The sequence below is a fragment of the Anomaloglossus baeobatrachus genome, chromosome 5 (assembly GCF_048569485.1).
Source record: "Anomaloglossus baeobatrachus isolate aAnoBae1 chromosome 5, aAnoBae1.hap1, whole genome shotgun sequence".
Taxonomy (NCBI): Eukaryota; Metazoa; Chordata; class Amphibia; order Anura; family Aromobatidae; genus Anomaloglossus; species Anomaloglossus baeobatrachus.
In genome coordinates, this window is record NC_134357.1 from 164,008,826 (window position 1) to 164,020,104 (window position 11,279).

Here is an 11,279-nt window from a genome sequence, read left to right on the forward strand (position 1 = left end):
CATTTAATTCTTTTTCTGATTTTTGTAGCTGATTGCTTCAGGATTCTTCTTCAAAGGATTTCAAGTAAAGGCCTCAAATCACTTGTAACTACAGTTTGTTGTCCACGACAATTGCAGGGCACTAACAACACATCATTAAGAAGTGGTTCACCTATATTTATTCTTGACCACAACAATATCATGTTTAGAAACAAGGTTTCTCCCAAATACCTTGTGTTGCCAATAGTGCCTGTGAGTGGAGCTATTGCGGACCACTCTTTCCCATCACCCGACCCCTGGGCTCCGTGACCTCAGGGATCCAGTGATGTCAAGTCAACTTCCTGCTCACCTGACATCACCACAGCTGACCCCAGTCTCTGTGAGTCACTGGGCTATGGGCAGAGTTTCACTGTTCATCACAGCCCAGCGTGTCTCCTGTTTGCGAGCTCAGCAGCGCAGGAAAAGTGAGCAGGGAGGTGCTGTGCTGTGACATTGGGCTGTGATGAGTGGGGAAACCCCGCCCACAGCCCAGTCATTCATGGAGACTGGGGCCGGCCTCAGTGATGTCAGGTGAGCAGGAAGTTGACGTTACATCACCGGATGCCTGAGGTCACGGAGCACGTGGATCAGACGATGGGGAAGAGTGGACTGCAATTGTACCACTCACAGGCACTATTGGCGGCACAAAGTATTTGAGAGAAATCTAGTTTCTCAACAAATTATTGTTGTGGTCAATAATGAATATGGGTAAACCACCCCTTTAAGTGGAAGCAGCTCACCAAACTATACTGTCGATAACAGCTTCTTGCTACTTTGTGATTATATCTTGGAAGAAAGGCAGTAGGTGATTTCATCTGCAGGGGATCTGCATTTTTGATACACTAAGTTTTTGGTAGAAGCAAATGTTCCTAGAAATTATTTTTCATGAACAACAGGGGTAGAACTTTAAAGAACTTTTCTGATGCCTATAATGATATCTCTCTCTCGTTTATATATATATATATATATATATATATATATATATATATATATATATATATACTGTATATATATTAATCCCTATATTTGTTTTTCTTTACTATCTGTGACGTTTGGTTTGGGAGCACTTTCAAACAAGATGTCACAGTAGGATGGCCCAGCAGTCACTTTCCTACATCTTCTATCACTCCTCCTGAAACAGTTGCACTGCGCTAACTTACCATATCTGCCCCCATTGCCTGTGTGTCGCCCTGGGCAAGCCAGGGGACACAGATAACAACACACACGCACCCCACATTCCCTGCAGGTACACCAGCTAACCCAAAAATCCTTGTTGCCTTCCTCCAGGAGTCTGATGATGCACACCAGGGGGTGGGCCAGGCGGTTGGCTCCGCCCACCGAGGAGCTCACAACTCTGGAGGCAGGAAGTAACCAGGCAGATTAGCCCAGGCAGGGCTTGAGTGCAGTCGAGCCCAGGCAGGGCAAGAGTGAAGGAGTAGTCTAGACAGGGTTAGAGTAAACAGCTAAGTGAAAGTGAAGGAAGAAAGCTGTAAAGGAGGAAAGCAAGTGAAGTGGCAGTAAAGAAAGAAAGCCTGAAGTTGGTCTGTGGCTGTGTGCCCAGACGGAGTCAGCAAGGTCAGCAGACGGTGGTGAAGATCTGCAGTGGGACTGTCTGGAGGTTGCTGGAAGGGCCACGGAGGCTGTGTGTATCCGGGGGTCTGGAGCAGTATACAAAGGGCAGTCAGCACCAGAGCAGGGGCTTTCGGATCCCAGCCAGGCTAGGAGTCGCTGTAAATTGCTAAATCCGTTAGTGAAGGGGACGTAGATCCCCCAACAAGCAAGTCCTGATTGACGGCAAAGGTCCAACCACAACGGGGAAACACCGCCACCGCCAAGGCACCAGTTTCCCAGGGCCGGCGCCTGCGGGCAAAGTGTGGAGCTCCTCCGGCACAGATTGCAGTCGGGGAGCGGGTAACCGGTGGGAATCCACCGCTACCAAACAGACATTTCAAAGGTGCAGGGAAGAGACCGTCACCGCTAACTGCAGGGAACCGCAGCACCGTGAACCGTCCGAGGGACCCGTCCAACCAGCCGTTTGTTTACCGAGAACTGTGTTGTGTTTACTGGCTGAGTGAGTACCTCAGTGCCGCAAGGCACAGCGCTGCCCCCTGCGCCCCTGCACCCCACTGGCCCCCGGGATCACCAACCCCTACCCACGGAGGGGCAACACAACAACTGGCTGCTCCACATCACCATCCCCGGGATCCCCACATTGAGCAGTGGTGGTGAAATCACCACAACCGTGGGTGGCGTCACGAACTATAACAATCCCCACACCCAACCACAAAACCCCCCTTTTACTCACGGGCGAGGAGTGTCGCTCGAGAAACCCCGGGATCCGGCCCACCGCTCGAGCCACCACTGAGCAGCTGCCGGACCCGAGCAGAAGGGGTGAGCGCGGTGTGCTGACACCCTCCTCCCCGCCCGCGACAACTTGGCGTCACGAACAGGATCTTACCGCTCTGCCGTCTGGTAGAGGTGCGCCTTGTTACCGCCGGAGGCATCCGGCAGAAAAATTTCAGAAGCCGCCATCTTTGGCGCGAAAAGTTCCCGCTCGAGCGTCTTCTCGAGCAGTAGAGGCGCGAAGGCCAAAACCCCGCCCCGAGAGAGGAGGGGCCGGAAAGAGCTAAGGGGGACGGAAACAAGATGTCTGCGCCCGACGGAGCCGCTGGAGGAGCGGTGGTCGCAGCCGCAGCGGCACCCGCGGATGGGAATGGGCCTGCCCAGGTCCCGGTCGTACCGGCGGGAGGTGCCGCGGCCCCCGCGCCTGCTCAGGTCATGCCGTTTTCCTTGCCCTATGCGCCCGGAGCTGCCTGGCTACCGCGGTATGACGGGAAACCGGATGCCCTACAGGCCTTCCGGAAAAAGCTTAACCCGTTGCTAGAGCTGTACCCCCTGACTGATAAGCAACGTGCAGCGATAGTGCTAGGCCAGTTAACCGGTGCGGCGGAGCAGGAAGCGGAGGCCTGGGCCGAGGGGGACCGGCTCTCTGTAGCCACCATCTTCGAGAAGCTACAGACTGCCTTCGAGACCCGGACTGAAGCTGAGCTGAGGATGCAGTTTTACCAGTGCCGGCAACGAGCTGGAGATAGCATTCGGGACTATGCTCTACGTCTGCAGACCGCCCTCCGCACGCTGAAGCGGGTGAACTCTATTAATGAGGCGGATAGCAACAAGATGTTAGTGGAGCAATTTGCGCAGGGGATGAGGTCCCCTGAGGATCGTAAACAACTCCGGCTGTGGGCCCTGGAACACCCTGATGTGGACTTTGCTGTGTTAAAGGAGCGGGCTATCAAAGCACTACAGCCCCCAGCTGCTGAAGTTCTGGAACCCGTCCCGTGGCCCGTCGAGACAGCTCCTGTTGTGGCGGCCTCAGCCAAACCAACCTCTTTAATGCCTGCAGCCCCGAGCAGCACAGTAGAAGAGCTGGCAGCCCAGGTCCGTCGCATGGACGGAGACCTTGCCAAGATCCTTGCTGCGCTATAACCTCTGACCAGATCTCAGCCTCCAGTGCAGATACAGCTTGCTGACAGTCCTGAAGATGTTCCCTGGATGCAGCGGAGAAGCGCTAACAACCCACGGAGCAGACCCCCAATCTGCTACAAGTGCCGTAAGCCGGGCCATTATTACCGACAGTGCCCGTTAAACGAGCAACCCCTGGGGCCCCGGGCCAATCCTCAGGAGTAGAACACCGTGGCCCCCCGGACTGGCGAGACCGATATGTCGGGGCCCGCCCTATCATCCCCGTGGCTGTGGACGGCATACCAGTGATGGCTCTCTTGGACACTGGATCACAGGTAACTACCATACCGTACACGTTGTATCAGCAGTATTGGGCCGTAGACGAGCTGGCGCCTCCAGACAATAGTATAAATTTGATTGCCGCTAACGGACTTCCATTGACCCAGGTGGGGTATAAACAAGTGGCTATGACAGTGGGGCAAGCTGAACTGCAACACCAGGGTATGATTGTGATCTTGAATGAACCCAGTGATCATAACTCGAAAATAGTGCTGGGAACCAATGTGATGGAACACTGCATGGCTGATGTGTTGAACCTATTGCAACAGCTAGCCGCCACAGCGGCGGGGAGCCGGCAGAGGGCTGTGCAGCGTGAGATCCGTGCCCTGATGTACCGCCAGCATGTAAGCTCAACAGGAGGGGAGATTGGTGCAGTGAGAGTGATGGATGTTGCTCCATTGACTGTGCCCCCTAGGAGTGAGATGATGATCTGGTGTAGGGCAGCAGTAGGGCCTCAGGGGCATGACTACCCTGCGATGATGGAGCCCATGCCCTCTGAACACTGGCCCACTGTAGTGGCCGCCCGAGGGGTGGTAGATGTGAAGAAAGGGAGAGTGCCCGTGAGAGTGTTGAACTGTGGGGAGGAAGAAGTCAGGCTCCCCCGGTATGCCACCATTGCCAAGCTGCTCACCCTGGACCCTCACACTATCCATGAAGCCAGTCCATCCACACTCCCACCTACCCCCAGCACTTCCCCACCCCAGGGGGACACAAAGGAGTGGCACCAACAGCTACATGTAGGCACTGATGATACCCCTACACATCACAGGGCCGGGGTACACAGGGTGGTGCAGGAGTACGAACAGGTTTTCAGTAAGCACCCCCTAGACTTTGGGCTGATCAAGGGGGTCCAACACCACATTCCCACAGGTGAACATCCCCCTATCAAAGAGAGGTATAGACCTATTCCCCCCGCAGATTACCAGTGTGCCAAAGATATGTTGAGGAATATGAAGGAGGCAGGGGTTATTCGGGACAGCTGTAGTCCCTGGGGCGCTCCGTTGGTACTGGTCAAGAAGAAGGATGGTACCATGCGGATGTGTGTGGACTACCGGAAGATCAACCAGATAACCCATAAAGATGCCTATCCCTTACCTCGTATTGAAGAGTCTTTGGCTGCACTGAGAACTGCAAACTACTTCTCGACCCTTGACCTCACCAGTGGATACTGGCAAGTGGCCGTGGCCCCAGAGGACCGGGAGAAGACCGCCTTCACCACCCCGATGGGGCTCTGCGAATTCAATAGCATGCCGTTTGGGCTGTGCAATGCCCCTGGGACCTTCCAACGGTTGATGGAGTGCTGTCTGGGACATTTAAACTTCGAGACCGTCCTGCTGTATTTGGATGATGTGATTGTTTATTCCCAGACGTATGAAGCCCATCTGGAGCACCTGGCCGAGGTGTTCGCGTCCCTTGCCAAGTACGGGATGAAGTTGAAGCCCTCAAAATGCCACCTGCTGAAACCCAGAGTGCAGTATCTAGGGCATGTGGTGAGTGCGGATGGTGTCGCCCCCGACCCTGAGAAGATTACTGCCATCCAGAGCTTGCCGAGACCAACTACAGTGAGGGAAGTAAGGCAGTTTCTGGGTCTGGTGGGGTACTATCGGCGCTTTATAAAGGGGTACACGAAGATGGCTGCCCCCATGCAAGATCTCCTCGTGGGACAGACCAAAGGTGGTAGACCCATTGGAACCCCACTGTCGTGGGAAGACAAGCATGAGGAGTCCTTTTGCCAGTTGAAGGCGGCCTTGACCGGAGAAGAGGTCCTGGCGTACCCTGACTATGGGCGCCCGTTCATCCTCCACACGGACACCAGTAACGTGGGGCTAGGAGCGGTCCTATCTCAGGTCCAGGATGGAAAGGAGAAGGTGATTGCCTACGCTAGCCGAAAACTCCGGCCGACCGAAAGGAATCCCGAGAATTATAGCTCCTTCAAGCTCGAGCTATTGGCATTGGTATGGGCTATCACGGAGCGGTTCCGCCACTACTTGGCGGCAGCAACCTTCACCGCATTTACGGACAACAATCCGTTGACCCATCTAAACACGGCCAAGTTGGGCGCGCTGGAGCAGCGGTGGGTAGCCCGGCTAGCCAACTATGATTTCACCATAAAGTACCGAGCTGGTCGTGTCAACATAAATGCTTATGCACTCTCCCGGATGCCCCATTTGTCAGAAGAGGGGTGCGAGGATGACGACCTCGAGGAGATCGAGTCGCCTGCGTTTCACCAGCCGCCTACTGAGAGGGTACAAGTATGCCAGCAGAGGGTAGATCTGGACCCGCGGCCCAGTCAAGAGTGGCAGGACGCCCAGGACCAAGCGCCGGCTGTCCGCCTTGTCAAGACTCTGGTGGAACAAGGTGCTATGGGAATAGACCCTGCCGCTCCAGCCGAAGCTCAACGCTTGTGGAAAGAACGAAAACGGCTTTACCTACACCAAGGCAGGCTGTACCGTGAGCTGATCAACCCGAAGACCCATGAGAAGATATGCCAGTTGATCGTTCCTCAAGCTGAGGTCGCTACTGTCCTGCGGGCATACCATGATGGTGCTGGCCACTTCGGGTGGAAGAAGCTGGAGATGCTGTTGAGGGAGCGGTTCTATTGGAGTGGGATGCGTGAATCGGTGGAAGCCTGGTGTAGAGAGTGTGGTCCTTGTACACTGAGGAGAAAGGACGAGACTAGCCAGAGGGCACCGTTACATCCCATAGTCACCCATCAGCCGCTGGAGCTGGTTGCCCTGGACCATGTCAAGCTCACCCCTAGCCGAAGTGGGTACACCTACGCATTGACCATGGTAGACCACTACTCAAGATTTATGGTGGTAGTCCCCGTTAAGGACCTAACTGGTCGAACCGCTGCTCGAGCGTTCCAGGCTTATTTCTGCCGACCCCATGGGTACCCCGAGAAGGTGCTGACTGACCAAGGCCCGGCTTTTGAAGCAGAGGTGTTTCACGAATTCTGCCAGTTGTACGGCTGCAAGAAGATCCGGACCACTCTGTACCACGCCCAAACCAACGGCATGTGCGAGAAAATGAATCACTTGGTCCTGGGGCTCCTCAAGACGCTACCGCTGGAAGAACGGAACATGTGTCCGGAAAAGCTACCTGACTTGGTCGACATGTACAATAATATCCCGTCCAGCTCGACGAAGTGCACCCCAGCGTATCTGATGAGGGCTCGGCCTGGCCGCCTGCTGGTGGATCTGGAGATGGGGTTGGAAGCCCCGGAAGCACTCCCTTCAACGGCAGAGTGGGAAAGTCGGAGGAGGGCACAGTACCGGCAAATCCAGGAGTATGTGGAGAAAAACCTCAGTCGAAGTCGAGAGCAGCAGGAGCACCGGTTCAACCAGAAGGCGGCCGCAGGTCCTTTCCAGCCAGGAGATGTGGTGCTGAAACGGAAGAGAAAAACCCACAAGCTGGATGATCAGTGGGAGCAAGTCCCTTATGTCATACAACCCACAGAATGGGGAGATGGGAAGACCTACCAGATCAGTCGTGACCAAGGGGACACCCTAGCCACAGTCTCCCGGGACCATCTAAAAAAATGCCCCCCAGCGCTGAAGGCAGAGGCTGAAGTACCGGTTCCTCCACCAGTGGAGAAGGCAGCAGAGGTAATCCACACTGTAATGGGTGACTTCCCAACAGACTGGCCTACACAGAACGGCGCGGTGATTCTTCCAGTGATACTGTTCCCACAACCCGTGGATGAAGAAGTAGTGGAAGCGGTTAACCGTGAGCCAGAACCAGTGCCAGTGCCCAGGGATGAACCTGTACCCAGCCCCCCTGCACCTCCGCCTGCTCCACACTATAGCAGGGAGGAGGAACCGATTGTTCCCTCTACCCCACTGTCTAGCACCACTGACACCGGGCCCCGAAGGTCCACCCGTTCCAACCTAGGTAGACCCCCACTTAGGTACAGGGAGACCGTTCTATGAGTGAAAGGGGTCCGCAAATGTAAAAGAGTGTTGCTGTTTGTTTGAAAAAGTTTAAAAAGTTTGAAATGATAAGTGAAATTACCGAAGAAGTCACCTGATTTGTTTGTTGATTTGCCTTGTGATTGAACCGGCAGGAGCCGGCACCGTTGTCCCCGTCGGGACCATTTAAAGTTTAATTTGCATGGGAACTATCCATGGACAAGCCCGTGAACTAGCAGGGCACCACAAACGTTAAGTGGCTTGTAAATATGTTGGGTACCGTTACCGTTTCCGCAATGCCGCCTCCGGAGAGGCAGGTTGGAGGGAGGGCCCTCAGCAGAGCAGGCTAGGGCCCAGCCACCAAAGGAACCGGTGGCCACCCTCTGGAGGGGAAGGACAGATCCCGCTTGGGTAACTTGTGCTGGACTGTGGGTCAAGGGGTGCTGCCTGGGCTTTAGGGGCAGCATCAGGGCCAGGTTGCTTGGGTGGGAGAGAGCGGAAACCGTGACCGTATACCGTTGTAACGTTAAAAGTAAATGTGCCTCCCGTCTTGGGAAGAGTTGTGGTTAAAAATGTATATAATTTACCGTTTATAATGTTATACCGTTTTACCTTTTCAGAAAACAAAAAGGAAAATAAAACCGGTGTTGGACGGGCAGCCCGAGGACGGTCTGCGTTTTGCTAAGGGGGAATGTGTCGCCCTGGGCAAGCCAGGGGACACAGATAACAACACACACGCACCCCACATTCCCTGCAGGTACACCAGCTAACCCAAAAATCCTTGTTGCCTTCCTCCAGGAGTCTGATGATGCACACCAGGGGGTGGGCCAGGCGGTTGGCTCCGCCCACCGAGGAGCTCACAACTCTGGAGGCAGGAAGTAACCAGGCAGATTAGCCCAGGCAGGGCTTGAGTGCAGTCGAGCCCAGGCAGGGCAAGAGTGAAGGAGTAGTCTAGACAGGGTTAGAGTAAACAGCTTAGTGAAAGTGAAGGAACAAAGCAGTAAAGGAGGAAAGCAAGTGAAGTGGCAGTAAAGAAAGAAAGCCTGAAGTTGGTCTGTGGCTGTGTGCCCAGACGGAGTCAGCAAGGTCAGCAGACGGTGGTGAAGATCTGCAGTGGGACTGTCTGGAGGTTGCTGGAAGGGCAACGGAGGCTGTGTGTATCCGGGGGTCTGGAGCAGTATACAAAGGGCAGTCAGCACCAGAGCAGGGGCTTTCGGATCCCAGCCAGGCTAGGAGTCGCTGTAAATTGCTAAATCCGTTAGTGAAGGGGACGTAGATCCCCCAACAAGCAAGTCCTGATTGACGGCAAAGGTCCAACCACAACGGGGAAACACCGCCACCGCCAAGGCACCAGTTTCCCAGGGCCGGCGCCTGCGGGCAAAGTGTGGAGCTCCTCCGGCACAGATTGCAGTCGGGGAGCGGGTAACCGGTGGGAATCCACCGCTACCAAACAGACATTTCAAAGGTGCAGGGAAGAGACCGTCACCGCTAACTGCAGGGAACCGCAGCACCGTGAACCGTCCGAGGGACCCGTCCAACCAGCCGTTTGTTTACCGAGAACTGTGTTGTGTTTACTGGCTGAGTGAGTACCTCAGTGCCGCAAGGCACAGCGCTGCCCCCTGCGCCCCTGCACCCCACTGGCCCCCGGGATCACCAACCCCTACCCACGGAGGGGCAACACAACAACTGGCTGCTCCACATCACCATCCCCGGAATCCCCACATTGAGCAGCGGTGGTGAAATCACCACAACCGTGGGTGGCGTCACGAACTATAACAATCCCCACACCCAACCACAAAACCCCCCTTTCACTCACGGGCGAGGAGTGTCGCTCGAGAAACCCCGGGATCCGGCCCACCGCTCGAGCCACCACTGAGCAGCTGCCGGACCCGAGCAGAAGGGGTGAGCGCGGTGTGCTGACACCCTCCTCCCCGCCCGCGACACCTGCATCATCATTAACCACAGCTACAATCCCTTCTTCTGGCACCGCTGCTTCTTTCATTGAAACAAGACATAATTAGGGTGTGGTAACAGAAGCAGTGAGTGATACCTGTGCTGTCCCCTGTTGATGATTATTTTGGGCAGCGTTAAAAGCTGTGGGGCTGATCAGCACAGGAATGGATGCGGGGACCAATTATAGAGGTCCCAACTAACTGATTGCTGTAATTGTTCACTAAATCTGAAATTTCACCACTTCCACGTGATCAATGCAAGAGCTTGGCTTAGTTGACAGCCGAGCTAAGGCAGTAACAACCAGGGCTGGCACACGCACCGCTCCTAACTAACTAACCCTGTAGATGCCACGATCAATAGTGATTGCAGCATTTAGAAGCGTGTGAGAGGAAAGGGCCTCCTTCTCTTACCACCATCAGCACCCCCGTGATGAGATAAAGGGGGGCTGATGGTTGTCATGGAACCTTGAGGTCAAACACTTATCTCCTGGTGTGACAGGTATAGTGGTCTACTAGACCCAGCCATAAACAGGGTCTAAATATAACTATATAATACTGCCCCAATATACAAAAATACAGTTGCTATATTAATGTCACGATGTACTAGAATATTGGTATAATACTGCCCAGAAAAATTACTTACCTTTAAGTCAGAAGAATATTAAAAATCCACGAAGAAATCAACAAATTGATAGAATCACTGCAGCAAACTGCGTTCTGAAAAAGCTCAGGTAGAATGAATGGAAGCGCTACTGCGTCGTCCTTTGTTTGATACGGTCACCCAATCAGGCGACGCTGTAGTGATGACCAATCGGAACAGAGGGGCGTGAAGAAAGGCAACGCAAAGCGCTGTAGCGATCACCAATAGGAACAGAGGGGCGTGAAGAAAGGCAACGCAAAGCGCTGTAGTGATCACCAATAGGAACAGAGGGGCGTGAAAAGAGATAACGCAAACCGTGTCTAGGGGTTAAAACCACGCCTCTATCAAAGTCTGACTCGTCGTGCAATGACATGTCTGAAACCACACAACGACAGTCGACGTCGCTATGATCGCTGCTCCGTCGCTACTTTATATAGCATGTTTGACAGGTTACTAACGATCATCTATGGTCGCTGCAACGTCACAGAATATGGTGACGTTGCAGCGACGTCGTTGTCGTCGTCGTTATGTGTGACACCAGCTTAACAGGCATTCTGATAGTGTAATTAATTAGACAAATCTCATGTATTGCAATTAGTGATCAAACGAATGAAAGTTAATGTCCCTTAGAGGGACTAGATAAAAAGGTAAAAAAATTAAAACAAACATTTCAAAAACTCTAAAAAAAAACATAAAATAAAGATAAAAAAATATTATACCAATAAATATTATTCTTTTATTTGTAAAAACAAAAATAAACTAATAAAGTACAAATATTTAGTATTATCCAAAATGACACAATCTATAAAACTGTCAGTCAGAGCCGGATTATAGGCGGGGCAGGCGGTGCTCCATTCTCGGGGCCCCCACTACAAGAGCTTCTAAGGGGTCCCCACCACTGTGGGCAGTGGCCGCCATTTTATTAACGCTGTGCACCGACTAGAAGATAAATTGCTT